The sequence below is a fragment of the Corvus moneduloides genome, chromosome 1, assembly GCF_009650955.1.
Source record: "Corvus moneduloides isolate bCorMon1 chromosome 1, bCorMon1.pri, whole genome shotgun sequence".
Classification (NCBI taxonomy): Eukaryota; Metazoa; Chordata; class Aves; order Passeriformes; family Corvidae; genus Corvus; species Corvus moneduloides.
Genome location: NC_045476.1, coordinates 86,873,627 through 86,888,343, shown reverse-complemented (window position 1 = coordinate 86,888,343; position 14,717 = coordinate 86,873,627).

Genomic DNA, 14,717 nt, shown 5'->3' with positions numbered 1-14,717 from the left:
AGCTATATAAACACAGGGTATAACATGCAAAAATTCACCCAGTTTAGCCTTCTGCAAAGAGCTCCCAGATAAAGAGGGTAGTAGAACAAAAACTGAGTAAGTGACATACATGTGGGCTTCCAGCAGGCCAGTTTAAAATGAATTGGGTGATACCACCTGAGGATGATCAGGCCAAGAAGCTGAGTAAAATTTGCTTCTACAAATCCTCTGAAAAACCATTGTAACTTCCCCAGAGGCATAATTTCAAAGTGCTGTTGTTCCTGCAACCAGCCTTGGGCAAGAGGTCATTTCACACACCATGTTGCCACTTTGGTGAGTGAACCAGCCTTAAGGCAAGTCCTCCCACAGAAAACGTTCAAAGTTCATGAAAGCATTAAATATGGGATCAGACCAGCATTAACAGAATCCAGAAAAGCTTTCATTCATTCATTCATTTCAGTCTACCTATTTCCCTAGAAACCGACATACATATGGTTGTATAATAAATATTGTTTTGAGATTTTTCTAATTTCCCTAGAAATATGTTTGGTTTCAACTTTTTTATTCTGTTCTGCTTCTTTCAACATCATAACTAAAATTGTAGAGACTAATAAAATAAACATATAAAATTTTCAGCTTTGATTATATATTTTCCTACAAATATCCAGCGAGAGAGAAATCACTTAGTAGCCCTGTGTCTTAGTTTAGATGTTAGTATATTATTGTTTACAATTTTACTCAGAAATCACTAATAATAGGTCACACCTATTATGTCTCATCATTTGAGCCACAGATTCATTCAAACAGTCCCCCCTTCTCATGGTCCCATGCAATCAACAGCCCATCACAGTTTACACACTTTTTTAATCCTGCACAAACTGTGCAGCTAAAAATCCCAGTGGTAACCTACATCTAATTACTAATTTTTCATGGCTAGGATTTGACTAAAACAAACACAAACAACCCTAAACTCAGTAAGCTCTGTAATATATTTCTCAAAAGAGCTATTTGTATGTGAGGGTGTGTGTGAGAATAGGCCTGGCACTGGAGCCATGAGTACAACATACTTCTAGGGCAGTGAACAGCCTCATCTCAGGCTGAGATACACAGCAATAACAATTATGTGACTATACTACTTACAGTCATTTCAACTGCACTGCCACCACTGCCAGAAGTAACGGACAAAATAACAGCTGCAAAACATCTTCCCTCTAGTAAGTGCACCTTCCTTTTTTTGCAAACTTTCTTGTATACTGATTTCTCAACGTTTGGTTATTGTAGTTGGTATTTGGATTGTATTTCATATTCTTGGCAGATACAAGACTTAAGTTCATTTATTAGAACACATTTCTGACTTGAATTTTATCCAATAATACTGTTATTCATCTAAGATTCTTGGATGTAACAGTCATGTATAATTCATGAAGTCCTCACTACTTCATGGACTACAACTGCTGTGACAATAAAAAGTACGCATTGAATATTGCACACATAATCCAAAAATAAAATGGAAAAACATCCAAGACACATAAAGAAGAAAAGGCCCACAGAAAGAGAAAGGAAGAATGTATCTTTCGTGGCCATTTATTTTGGATCTGACAAATCTACAGCAAGGTAACAGAAACCTTTTTTTTTTTTGTCGCTGGGACTGGATAGAAGTTAAATACATGCAAAACACTAAAATACTTGCACTGCTACCTAGCAGTTATTGCTTTTGCTGAGTGGTAGGCTCAAAGTCTTTTTTATGGGCAAAAGGAAGAATGTCAAGAATGACCAGCAATTATAAACCAGGGTTATATAAACCAGCTTATCTCAAAACAAGGGGGATCTGGAGGGCCCCCTTTGTTTTGGGTATTTGGCTACTCCAATGAGTCATCAATTTCTATACACAGCCTCCTCTGAGATAATGAGTAGAGAGAAATGTCTTTCTGGTGTTTGACCAACCTGGTGTGTGCAGGGGGAAGTGTGTATATGGCTCAGCCCAGCATAAAGTATAAAAGTGGACAACTAATAATACAATCTTTGAAAGAACCCAAATTTGTGCTGACTTCAACCACATACTCCTTGCCAGTGCCAGCATCAGGACACAGAGACTAGTAATAGGAATCACACTTGTATCATCATTATTTACTGTAATTGATATATTATGGAGCGCATTGCTGTATGCCTCTGCTAAAAAAAAATTCCATGTAATGCAAAATATATCACATGAGTAAATTTGATAGTAAAGATTAAAACCTCCTTGTGTAGCATCTAAAAGAACCTGATTAGAGACAATTGCCTCTGTTTGGCAACAGCCCACCCTTCACCTGAAAAAATTCAGATGAAGAAGAGGCTGTGAGTCCCAGCAAATGAAGAACAAACAAGGGTCAATGAGAGAACCAGGCCAGCAGCTCCTGCTCAACAGTTCTCAGTATGGGGCTCCAGGAGTAAGTGAGCAGGCTGTGGAACATCAGGGAAGACTAAGGGCTTGGGACCAACAGAGAAGCCCTGGAGGTTAACACCTTAACCCCCAGCACCACAGCACAGGGACAGCCACAGTCTTTGGCCCAGGTCCCTGCTGGGGCTCTCCATGACAGCACGGGCATTAATTACCAAGCTGCAATGAGTGCCCTGCTACGTGGGCAGGTGGAGCACAGAACCCATGGGGAGAGGCTTACAGAGCTGGTTTAGATCAATCTGGAGAAGAAAGACCAAGGAGGCTTTCTCAGCTACCTGCTCTCTTCAGCTACCCTGGGAACTGCAAGAGAGGACACAGTCAGGATCTTGTCACAGCTAGACATTGAAAGACCAAGAGATCTTAGCTGCACCAAGGGCAGGACTGTATTTCTCATCATTTTCCCAGGAGAAGAATTTTGTGTTATTTTACAATTTTCTAGAAATTACTGTCATATCAGAGAAGATGCAAAAGAAAATCATGAAGGTGTTCTATTCTCTAAAACATGAAATCAAAAAACTCACTCCCTTAATTGGAAAAACTGGAGATGAAATAGTCAAGAAGGAACACACATCATCAGCCGCTTTGGGTTTCAATTCCAAAGTTTTTTTCTGTGCTTCATTTAGCTATGAGATGACAAGAGGGATTCTGTGTTTCTTAGATCTGAAGTCTCATTCATCAGAAAGCATACATCCCTCTGGAACTGATTCCGAGATTGCAACTTGAAGAATCTTTGCTGGAATTCTCCTTAATGTGAGTATATCTTTCCACATTTCCTATAATCCAGATTACCCTTGATCAGTGCAATCAGGATATCGACTCATAAAACACCTGCTAGAGTAAAGCCACCTGACAAAATACTGGTGACACACAGAAACATTTTTGAAGTACTAACTGCTTGGGTAACTGGCCTCTATTATGAATTAGCTTGCCAGGGCACTTTTGGGGCAGATGTATTCCTTCTGGACGAACTGGTGTGAAAAGGAGACATTAATCACCTCTGAGTTTATGAGTCTCAGTACATACATTTTTCATGTCATAAAACTCTAGAAATAGTTATACAAACACATCAGTGATATGAAATTCAGCTAATTGCTAGTTTCATAGTGAAACTAGATAAAATGGGATGCAAGTGATTTATGGGGTGACTGAATGATGGACGTAGCTGCTCAGGACTCTCCAACTTGTTAAAGAGACATTTCTTTGGGAAACTGAGCAGGCTAAAGAGAAAGCTGCCTAGAAGTCAGGAACTGGATCCCTGTGTAGTTAGGTTCAAACAGAAACAGAGAGCTTTGGCAGGACCCTCCTGCTCCCCTGACAGCACAAGGGAGCAGCATTGCATGAAAACTGAGAAACAAGCAGGCTGGACAGTATCTCCCGAGAGCAGAGCGAAAATCAGTATGTTCCCATCAAAACATTTCCTCAGAATCTGAAAGTGTATTTCTTATGGAAGGTTTTCAGTGGTTCTTCCTACAGTGCCAGACTATTAAATTTGTCAAGTGTCCCCTCAATGTTCCCACAGAAAAAAAAAATTCCAAAAAGCCTTTATTGTAGTTATTCCCTTCTCTCCTGTTTTTGCCCTCCCTTCCTGGATCTTGAACACCACTCTGTATAAAATGATTCATAAATATTAATCAAAGGAAATACATGGGGAAGGAGAGCACAGTTAATGACTGCTTAGAGAAGGATCTATTTTATGGGAAATTAAATCATTTCATTACATTATTATTATAAGTTGTTAAAATTATAATTAATTTTCATAAGTATTGCAGCAAAAATAAATGAATGTCAAAATGTGTTGTCTTTGCAGTTTTTTAATATTGAATAAAAACCTTATACCAGGAAAAATGGTCTCTTCAATATCAAGGTGTGGTTTTTTGCTAAGAGAAAAAAAATTTTTACGTAGATGCTCATGAAAACACAATGATGTCCAATAGTTAGGAAAATATTGAAAGTGTATTTGGCAGGGACCACCACACATTTCCATTACAAAACCTATTAAATAGTGGATTTATACCCCTTTATACACAGTCAATCAGAAGAAAATCTTTACCAATATCCTGGAAAAGAAAAACAGTATCAGAAAGCCTATAGAACAAAGCAGCAGAAGAAATACAATATTTTATTTTCATTTACTTTATTAATAGTGCTATTTTGGAAATCTTCAGTAGTAAAAGAAAAGAGTTAAACCACAAGAAACTATATTTTTTTTTTACTCATTAAACACTATTCTCACTCAAATTCTAATCCATCAGGCCAGGTCATAGCTACAGTTAGGAAGCACTCACTCTCCTCATCCTAAGAAAAACAATTCAGTCCTATAGAGGAGTCATCCTTTTTGTGACTGTACATAGAAAATTATGCTCATTTACATTGCCACGCACAACAACCCTGTTTGCATCAGGAAATTAATTTGCAGAGAACATGTTATGATGCACAGTTAGGGAAGAAAGGGCATGGCACATCAGACAGAGTCATCCTGAAAGAGGTCTGTTTCTACAGTTTGTCTCACTAGTGAATAAAGATCAACTTAGGAAACTCTTCTATTTATAGGTGGCATTATATTAACTTCTAGACCAGAAGGTAAGAGGTATTTCTGGTAGCAATATGCACTCAAGATTTACAATGTCATAGTTTGCTGACAGAAAATACTGAAAGAAAGGCATTGGTGAAGAAGATACAGTATTAAGACACTTGCCAGAAAGGGGGAAAAAAAACCAAGGACACAGAGGCAAAGAGAAAGAATGAAAAGCATGGATGATTTTAAGGAAAAAAATAACTGAAGGACAACTGGCAGCTTGTTATGCTACTGTAAACAGACAACTCTCAAGCATTCAGGTTGAAAATCCAGTCGCTCTGCAATAGCACATGCTATCTACGCTCATAGTTTGCATTTCCACTGAGACCAGACTCCATATTTTCTTTCCAAAACTATCTTTTCAAAGCTTAAGTGTAACTCCTATTCTTACAAAATTTTCCAAAGAAAAGAGTGGATATTAAGGGAAAGGTTGCATAGTTGGTTCATTTTCTTGTTAGTTTTTCACATTTAAAAACTAAAAATTATCTTTTCAGCATTGACAGTCATAATATACTTCTTCATCTGTTAATATCTGATGCATCTGATGCAAATGCAGTCAGTTCAAATCAGGCTATCTCCAACCAGTTAATTCAAGTTCACAAGCTGATAATGTGACTTTAGGATGACAGAATAGGGATGATCTTAGGATAGGACTTTTTAATGCTTTCTTCTGACTAGAGAAGTTCTATGTGTTTGAAAAGATAATAGCTTAGACATAGCATGCAAGGACTATTTACATTTTGCATACAGTCCTTCTTATTACTCAGAGAAGAAACTGGAATTAAGCAGACTAATTTAGGATTAATTAGTCCTCAATGTAAAGGTTCTTATATCAGCAGACATTTGTTCCTAGCACCTTACCTTCCATGTTATGACCCCAAATGTATCAAAGATTCTTAATATTTAGCTAAATTCAAACTGACTCCCAAAACTACCCACTCCAGATCTATGTCAAATCTGTCTGTTCCCAGGCAATGCTGATGTTGGCCTTTAAAATGTGCATTGGGAGAGAAAACACCTTGAGATAGAAGTGTAATTTTTCCATCTTATTCCCACAGGATATAATAGGAAGAAAATGCACTACCAACATAATTTTATGATGGCAGTACCAGTTCCAACACTTCCGGGATACTTAATACCTATCCACCTAATTAATGCAGCAAGTTAAGGGAATAAACAAAAAAATGAGGGGGGGAAAAAAAAAAGCCTATCTTCCCTGGACATCTTTCTGTACTTGAGCTAACCTACACAAAAGGCAAAGAAGGCAAACTTTACTCAGAATTCTGAACATAAAATCTGTTAATTTAATTTTCTTAGAACTTGGTATTTGAGAAAAATACAGTTCTATCTTATAGAAACCATGATAATGATTTTTATGCAGATTTTTTTTCCCTCTATTGAATGCAGTGTGAAACATTGAAACTGTCAGGTTACTTAGACCATCTTAATCTACAAGAATTTCAGGGAGTGAGGTCTTGGTTCCAATTTCATTCTGCCAAGTCTCACTAGAGTTGAATACTTTGTCCATAAGCTGAGCAGTAGAATAGTTAGAAAAGTTGGACGTATTCTCTTTATTCTTGACAATATGCCAGAAGAAATAGAAATTAATGTAAAAAAAACCCAAAACAACTTTACAGAAAAAATCACCTCAAGCGGAAAAACTCCCACCATAATTTTAGGTTTAGCTTTAGAATCACTCTGAACCACTAACATTTTTGAGGTCTCCATGCATCTTTGAGTTCCACTACTACAAAAACCTTCTATTTCAGTATCTCCATAGTTACCTTTCACTCAAATGTAACAATGCAAGACAGAAAAAATCACTAAAAAATGCACATTTACTCTATGAACACAATACATTGATACTGCAACAAGGCAATATCTTACTCTATTTTCCTTTTTCAAACCATGACCTTGCAATGCAGTTTCCATAAAGAATGAAGTATTAATAAAAAGAATCCCTGCATTGCAAAGGGCATTTTCACTGTGTTAACATTTTCCTGTCTGGCTCAAAGTTAAAACATCGTTCTACATCCCACTGAAATCAGTTTTCTAATACCCATAAGCATCTGTGGCTATTTCACGGAAGAATATTCTGCAGTGACAACTAATAACTTCTGATACTTTTAAAGAAGTTTAAATCCTCTGTAATCAGAGAGCAAATAGAGCCATTTTTCACATCTTATTTGCCTAAAGCAGTATTTTGATATAAAGCCCTACTTGAAAAGCTGATTATTCATGTGATCTAATTGAAACCTAGATATCTAGGACTGACTTTGCTAATAATGGCAAATACTGAAACAGCTGCTATTGAAGCAGCAGAAAAGAACAGACCAGAAGGTAGAGTTCTCAGAAACATGACCAGTTTCTCAGTCATCTCCCACTTACTACCAACTGCAGACCCACCAGCTCTGCAGGGAAAGATTGGTGTGGTAGTTAATGGTTTTAGCCTTTTAGTGGTGATTTAGTATTGGAGTGCACTTGTCCTGCTGAAAGTATGCAGAAGCTTATCTGTCATTAACTTGAAGGCAAATGGCCTTGCAGTTACTGAATGGTAAAAAAAAATCCGCAAGGGCAGCGCTACACTATAGCTAAGGGACAGAACACAATGTTGATACCTCACCTTGTTTCTAATATTCCATTAAAGTACAGTTTATGACAAACTTTGCTCATTGTCTTTTCCATTCTCATTTTCTCTGGAAACAATTGCTGCTCGTAACCCTTTTCTACCCTGGGAGATAGAGAGGTGGTGGGGTTCAAAATTGTGCAAGGTAGAAAAGGGTTACAAGCAGCAGAGGTCACTGGGCCTGATGGTGTTCCTGTAAAAGGCAGTATATATGCTAAAAATCGTAGTCATGTTAGAGAATATCTCCATTATAAGCCCCCCCTACAGTCTCCCTTCCCTAATCCCACCTTTCCCTTTTACCCTATATCCTATTACCCCCAGTGTATTCCATATCTGTTTTTTCACCCATGGTTTCCCTCACAAAACCATGACTTTAGCAATTGTTTCCCCAAAAATCCCTTTCCAATGACAAGTGGGGGGTGAAGAGGGGGAGGGAAGAAATTAACTATTTTTGTTTAGCGTTCCAACAGGCACAAATGGAAGAAACCCTCTCCTGTCTCAGTTTCCCCACAAAGCACTCTCAGAGAGTCCTGTCTCCCTTCTGTCAGCCTTAAGATGTTCCAGAGAATCTGTTTGGACATTTAAAGACTCAGGAGGGTGGCTTGTATTGTTTTAAAACTGTTCTTGTTATGTTTATCCAGTTGTTTTCAATGTTAAGTTTTAAATCTCTTTTTGTTAAAAATAAATGGGTGAAGTGTTGGGGCCCTCCCCTGCTGCCATGTAGTCCTGGGAAACGGGCCCTGGGGGGCAGGCACGGGGTGTCCCTGCCCCTGGTCAGCCTCATTCCCCATTGGTTGTTTTGTGTTCCTCTGCCCAGCAAGGACCCTCGGGTCCCGTGATTGAGCAGTTCCTTGGCAGATCCTCAGCCATGCAGCTGGAGAAATAAACATCTCTGAAACATCTATCAAGACCTGGCCCATATATATTTCTTTTCCACGGGCCTCGTTGTCTGATACGCATGTTGCAGTATCCGCACTGTAACAAACAATATGTTCCTTTCCAAAGTTCACACCCAGGAATTTGTTTAACGAATAAGCCTCAAAATCCTGTTGAACTCCAGGTGGGGGAACACTGAATTAATGGGGAAACATCTCATTCTGGTAACAAACTCAGATTGCTTCTAATAAGACATGACTTGAGAAGATGAACAATGAGTTGACAAATTTGAAATAAGTAAGGTTTGTTTGCCAAATAATAGAAGCCATAGACAGTTTTGTCTCAATAGACCGCAATGGCACAGGCCAGTGTACAGTAATTTTCTTACTGTAAGGATGTAGTCCACTCTAAAATAATGCTGATTTACTTAAAAAAATCCCGAACAACAAAAATATCCCTCTAGCCTCAGTCAAAGACACTAAAGAAGAAGCCAGAAGAGATTCACTATTGAGTATGGTAGAATCACTGATGTCTATGTTGACAGCAGCAGAGTGCATGTAAGGGAAGTATGTGTTTCATTTAAGCAGAAGATAAGGTGATGAGACAAACCAGCAGCTGGTCTGTGCAATTCCTCTCCAAATAAAAAGTGTGAATTTTGGCTAGGAATTAGGTGCACTCAAGTGCTGTGAACTTGAAGTCTTCAAAAACATTTTTTTTACTAGATCAAGATTCCCAGAGGCATTTCTCCATTTTGCTTCTTTCAAGCTCTCACCACTCATCTCCTGTGTAGAATACATGAAGCAGTTCAAGAAAACTTACATGGTAATTAAAAACAGAATGGCAAGTTTGTAGATACCTACAAATCTACAAAGATATGACAGATTTTAAGCTGTTACTGGATGGGACTGGAAATAAATATTCCCTTTAGTAAGGAGCTTTACTTATCTCAAATAACTGTATCATGACCACTTTAAAGGGAGGAAGGGTGACACTGATCATGCTGTAATTATACCTCTCCTGATGGGAGAGATCTTTTAAAGTCCTTGCCAGGAGTTCGAGAGACAAACAGGACTCTCAGCCTTCACTGCTTCTTGATAGTTTTTTATTAAGTCTATCAGTGAAAAAGAATCACTAGGGTGATCCAGACACAGCACAAAGCAGAGAATGCAGGTGAAAGCCGAATTATCAAGATTACATGGCCTTTTTAAGGGTAAATTAACCAATGGTTACTAAAAACGTACATTATTTTTATTTTTCTGCCAATTATTTAGTAACACAGCCAGGAACTGTGGAATTCTTTGTCCAGTCACCCCAAACTACTTTTACTGCAGAATATGGAGGAGGAGGAGGAGGAGGAGTAGTAGTAGTAGTAGTAGTAGTAGTAGTAGTAGTAGTAGTAGTAGTAGTAGTAGAAGAAGAAGAAGAAGAAGAAGAAGAAGAAGAAGAAGAAGAAGAAGAAGAAGAAGAAGAAAAAGAAGAAGAAGAAGAAAAAGAAGAAAAAGAAGAAAAAGAAGAAGAAGAAGAAGAAGAAGAAGAAGAAGAAGAAGAAAAAGAAGAAGAAGAAGAAGAAGAAGAAGAAGAAGAAGAAGAAAAAGAAGAAAAAGAAGAAGAAGAAGAAGAAGAAGAAGAAGAAGAAGAAGAAAAAGAAGAAGAAGAAGAAGAAGAAGAAGAAGAAGAAGAAGAAGAAGAAGAAGAAGAAGAAGAAGAAGAAGAAAAAGAAGAAAAAGAAGAAGAAGAAGAAGAAGAAGAAGAAGAAGAAAAAGAAGAAAAAGAAGAAAAAGAAGAAGAAGAAGAAGAAAAAGAAGAAGAAGAAGAAGAAAAAGAAGAAGAAAAAGAAGAAGAAGAAGAAGAAGAAGAAGAAGAAGAAGAAGAAGAAGAAGAAGAAGAAGAAGAAGAAGAAGAAGAAGAAAAAGAAGAAGAAGAAGAAGAAAAAGAAGAAAAAGAAGAAAAAGAAGAAAAAGAAGAAGAAGAAGAAAAAGAAGAAGAAAAAGAAGAAGAAAAAGAAGAAGAAAAAGAAGAAGAAGAAGAAGAAGAAGAAGAAGAAGAAGAAGAAGAAGAAGAAGAAGAAGAAGAAGAAGAAGAAGAAGAAGAAGAAGAAGAAGAAGAGGAGGTTTGGAGAACAACAACAATCCTCCATTTTGATGTTTTTTGTTTTATCTATTTACTACATTAACAAACCCAAAACCTCTAAATTTTTCACCCTGTGACAATCTTACATAGTAGTCTATCACCTAATTTACACTAGTGTAGTTTCTAGTTCTTCTCTAAGAGTAGGCAGTTTTTTCCAAGGACAGAGGTCAAAAACAGTGTAGTTCAGGGGGGTAAAATTCTTCAAAACAGGCAGAGAAATATTCTCTGCACTCTGGGTTCCCACAGAAAGGGACAGAGAAAAGCAATACAACGTGATTTGAAAAGATGACTTTCAACAAAGGGCAGCAAATTTATTGGTGCACGACACTTTTGATTTTGAGGGATGTTGTAGGGAGACACTACTGAGAAGTGAAAATGAAATTCTGTAAATCAGTCTTTAAAAGATGGATAAACATAATGCAAAATTGGAATTTATGTTTTTTATTTCAAACAGGCCAGATATTCAGGGAGTTAGTCAAATTGAAATTCAGAAAACTAAGTCTCTTATCTGGACACACAGGATGCAGCACAGGGCACAAAAGTAGGGAGTGATATGGGCTCAACTACTCAACAGTCAAAGTACTGAATATTGCTCAGTATGAACCATTTGGTGCATGAAGATTTTCTTTCCCACCATCAGTTTAGATTACCGAAATATAAATACCCTGTCCCTTCATCAGCGCAAGCTGATTTATAAAAGAGCAGGTTTATAGTTCTGATATCAACAGGCCTATGTTTTTCTTCTCTCAAATCACCTTGTTAATTTCCTTAAAATATGAGCTAAAATATACAAAAATGTTTCATTCAACTGTGACTCACTGCAACACTCTTCATAGCCACCACAGAGCCAGTCTAATGACTCTGTTTGTCAGCAGCTTCCTCACAGCACCCCAGCTGCTGTTCTCAGCTCCCGTGTGAGCTTCTTCACCTATTCAAGTCAATATTCACATAATGTAAAGCTTCAAATATGTATTAACATACCTCCCACACTACAGGACTCCTACATAAACTGTTCCAGTTTCTCAAATATCTTAAAGACATTAGCACAACATTGTAGTAAGATGCATTTGTTTAATAGTCCTCCAAGGTCACTGACTTAGGCACATATTGTAAATTCTGAGACCACTGTATCAAAGAATTCTTTGAAATAATTATTTATATGTTCTGTCAGGCAAAAAAAAATAGGAAAGAATCAGCTTTATTATTATCTAGCCATTAATCTCATAATAATTATTCATGCTTATTTTCAAATAAATCAGTTTACTGGATACTGGGTTCCAAATTCAAATGAACAAATGGCAGATCCAGATCACTTGGTAAGTTTATAATTCATTCATTTCCTGATGCACAGGTCTACTGATTCCCTCACCCAAGATCTTCCTCTGTGCTAACAGAGTGGCATCACAGTTACACCAGCTCATGCAATACAAATACTGCCCACCTCAACAGGCACTCGAAGAATAATTAAATGTTGCTTTTTTTCTTTTCCCATCAAACACCAGGAAATATAAAACATGACCACATACATCTCCACATACTACCTTTTCATCCAGACTCTGAACTGCTATATTTCGCTTTGAATCTCTCATTTAATAATATTTTACTGTAACATTTTGGATTTACTTTACTAATGGAAGAACCATTTATTGGCAATTTCCCCTATTTGCCGCTGATTAATTATGGTCTTTTCAATGTCCACATAATTTTATACAAGAGGCTAAAATAACTTGAACTCCAGCTGGCATCCAGGCTGTTAAAACCCTTCAGTTTTCAGTCTTTTAATATATATGACATCATGTTTTACATTAATTTTACAAACATGGAATACATGTTCCATTTTTGCAATGGCCATAGCAATTACCTTCAGTTCAGTAATAGTTTCTCTTAATGAGCTACATGACATTATTCAAACTCAAGTGCTTCAAATCCTAGCTCTTGTCACTAATTCACATTATGGCGATTTTCCTTCCCACTGGTGCCTGTTGGTTTTAAACCCTACGTCAGTTTTGATTCACATTTAAAGAGAATTAATGTTACTATGGGACTTTTGAAAATTATATTATTTTGCTTAAGATATTTACTTCATTTATCCTATTATTGATAATACGTTCTGTTCAGAAATAATTCAGAGACAAGAAATCTGATGGATCTTCTATGCTGTCTGGATTTGACTGATCATTTTAAGCCCCTGCACAACAGAATCTTCCAGATAGCTTCCTACAAGCTGCCTTTATAGATAAAATGCACAATTATGATTTTTTATATTATCAAACCTAAAAAATAATAAATGTTAGTGACGATAGTCCTTCACAGAAGAAGAAAAAGCAAATGTTTCTGTATTTCATTGCCCAGGAGGAAATAATGTGAGTAAGACTGCTGCTGCTGTGAAGAAAATTAGTTAGAAATAGGCTGCATGCACACCATGTACCAGCACAGGACAGATGCTTTTGCTGTATTGAATCTGGAGAACTGCATTGATTCACAAGTGGTGCACAAGAAAGGCAGTGGGTCACACAAGCTGCCTCCATGGAGAACAAGCACAAATTTAATACTATGTCACTATCATATACATTTTAGAGATAAGATTCTGAAAATTAATTCATTGACTAATTAAAACAAAAAAAAAAAGTGTTGGAGACTGATTTATAAGTGAAGCACAGAAAAGTAGCCAGAGGGATCAAAACATATATTAAATACTTCCCAGATTTGACATATATCTGTTAAAATCATACATACTCTGAGACAGAATGTATGACCTATTTTTGTAAATATTATTTTAAAAATCAATTATAACATTTAGTAGACATATATTACTATTTCTCTATCATAGTCTGGTACCAAGTGCCGAAACATGAAATTTAGATAGCTTTGGAAAGGAAGCTATTGTAAACATACACAGACTGAGAAGGTAGTTTCCCTGGCAACCAAAAGATCTGAGAACTCACTCCTTCAGGTTGCAATTCTGTTTATGAGCTTCCACATCTGCTTGCATAGGAATGAGACACCTGGGATTACATTTCTAGAGTGATGAGTGAGAAATTAGAGAACAATAGACAATATTATTACATAGCTAATTTTGTGCAGTGATGAAAATGGCTCTTCTAATGTTCATTGTCATGGACCACCCAGAATATCTGAGGACACCAGTATTCATACCCTGATTAAGCATCCAGGCTTTTCCCTCCTTACCTTAACAGGAGCCAACACCTGTAAGAAAACCAATGAGGATGCCCTCCTGCTTTGTACTAACATGGGTTAATGGGTTAATGGACTATTTCATTAAACAGACTGTAAGCATTCCTTCCTGTTAAAACAGACTAAAAGCCAGAGGAAGGAGGAAATATTGCATATTAGATGGTGTTCAGGAAAGAGCAGGCACTTCTGTTGGCTATTTTCAAGAACAGGTGCAAAAAGAAGTTATTTCCTGTAAAATTTTATTTAACTCTCAACATGAACAAAGCTACATGTACTCAGCTGGCTTAGATGGAGGGAATTACTACAGCAGGATACTTTTATTCCCTAATGTGTTCTCTGCAAATACTCTGTGTTTGCTGTATGCAAATGACTCTGTACGGAAGCTGTCACACCAACAGGGTTATTTTGTTCAGCCCAACATCTGCAGGCAAACTACATCAGATAGGCTGTGACTAGCATGTCTGAGGACTAAGCACATTTTCAACACTAGTATTCAACATAATTAACTCACTCAGACAGTCCTATATTAGATCAACTGAAGTTATTGGATTTGTTTTCATTATTAAGTTTATTATAATTAATGATTTTTGTAAACAAAACAATTTTTGAAGATGTTGTGGGTTGGTTTGTTTTGCTTCTAAAATCATTTAATATTATTTCATTAGGCAAAATGAATGGAAAAATTACTTCAGTAATCCTCCTTTCCCTACTAAATTTGTTCTGCTTCTGTCTGAACACCTTTTTGTTGTAGATTTCTAATGTTCAGAAATGTGCAGTAAGGTTTTGTATATATAACCAGAATTATCCCAAATAATAATTAACCAAAGAAACTAGTATCCCTAAAAACCATTGAGGTTTGATTTTTAATGTCTTTTATTTCTTTTAATCCAATATAC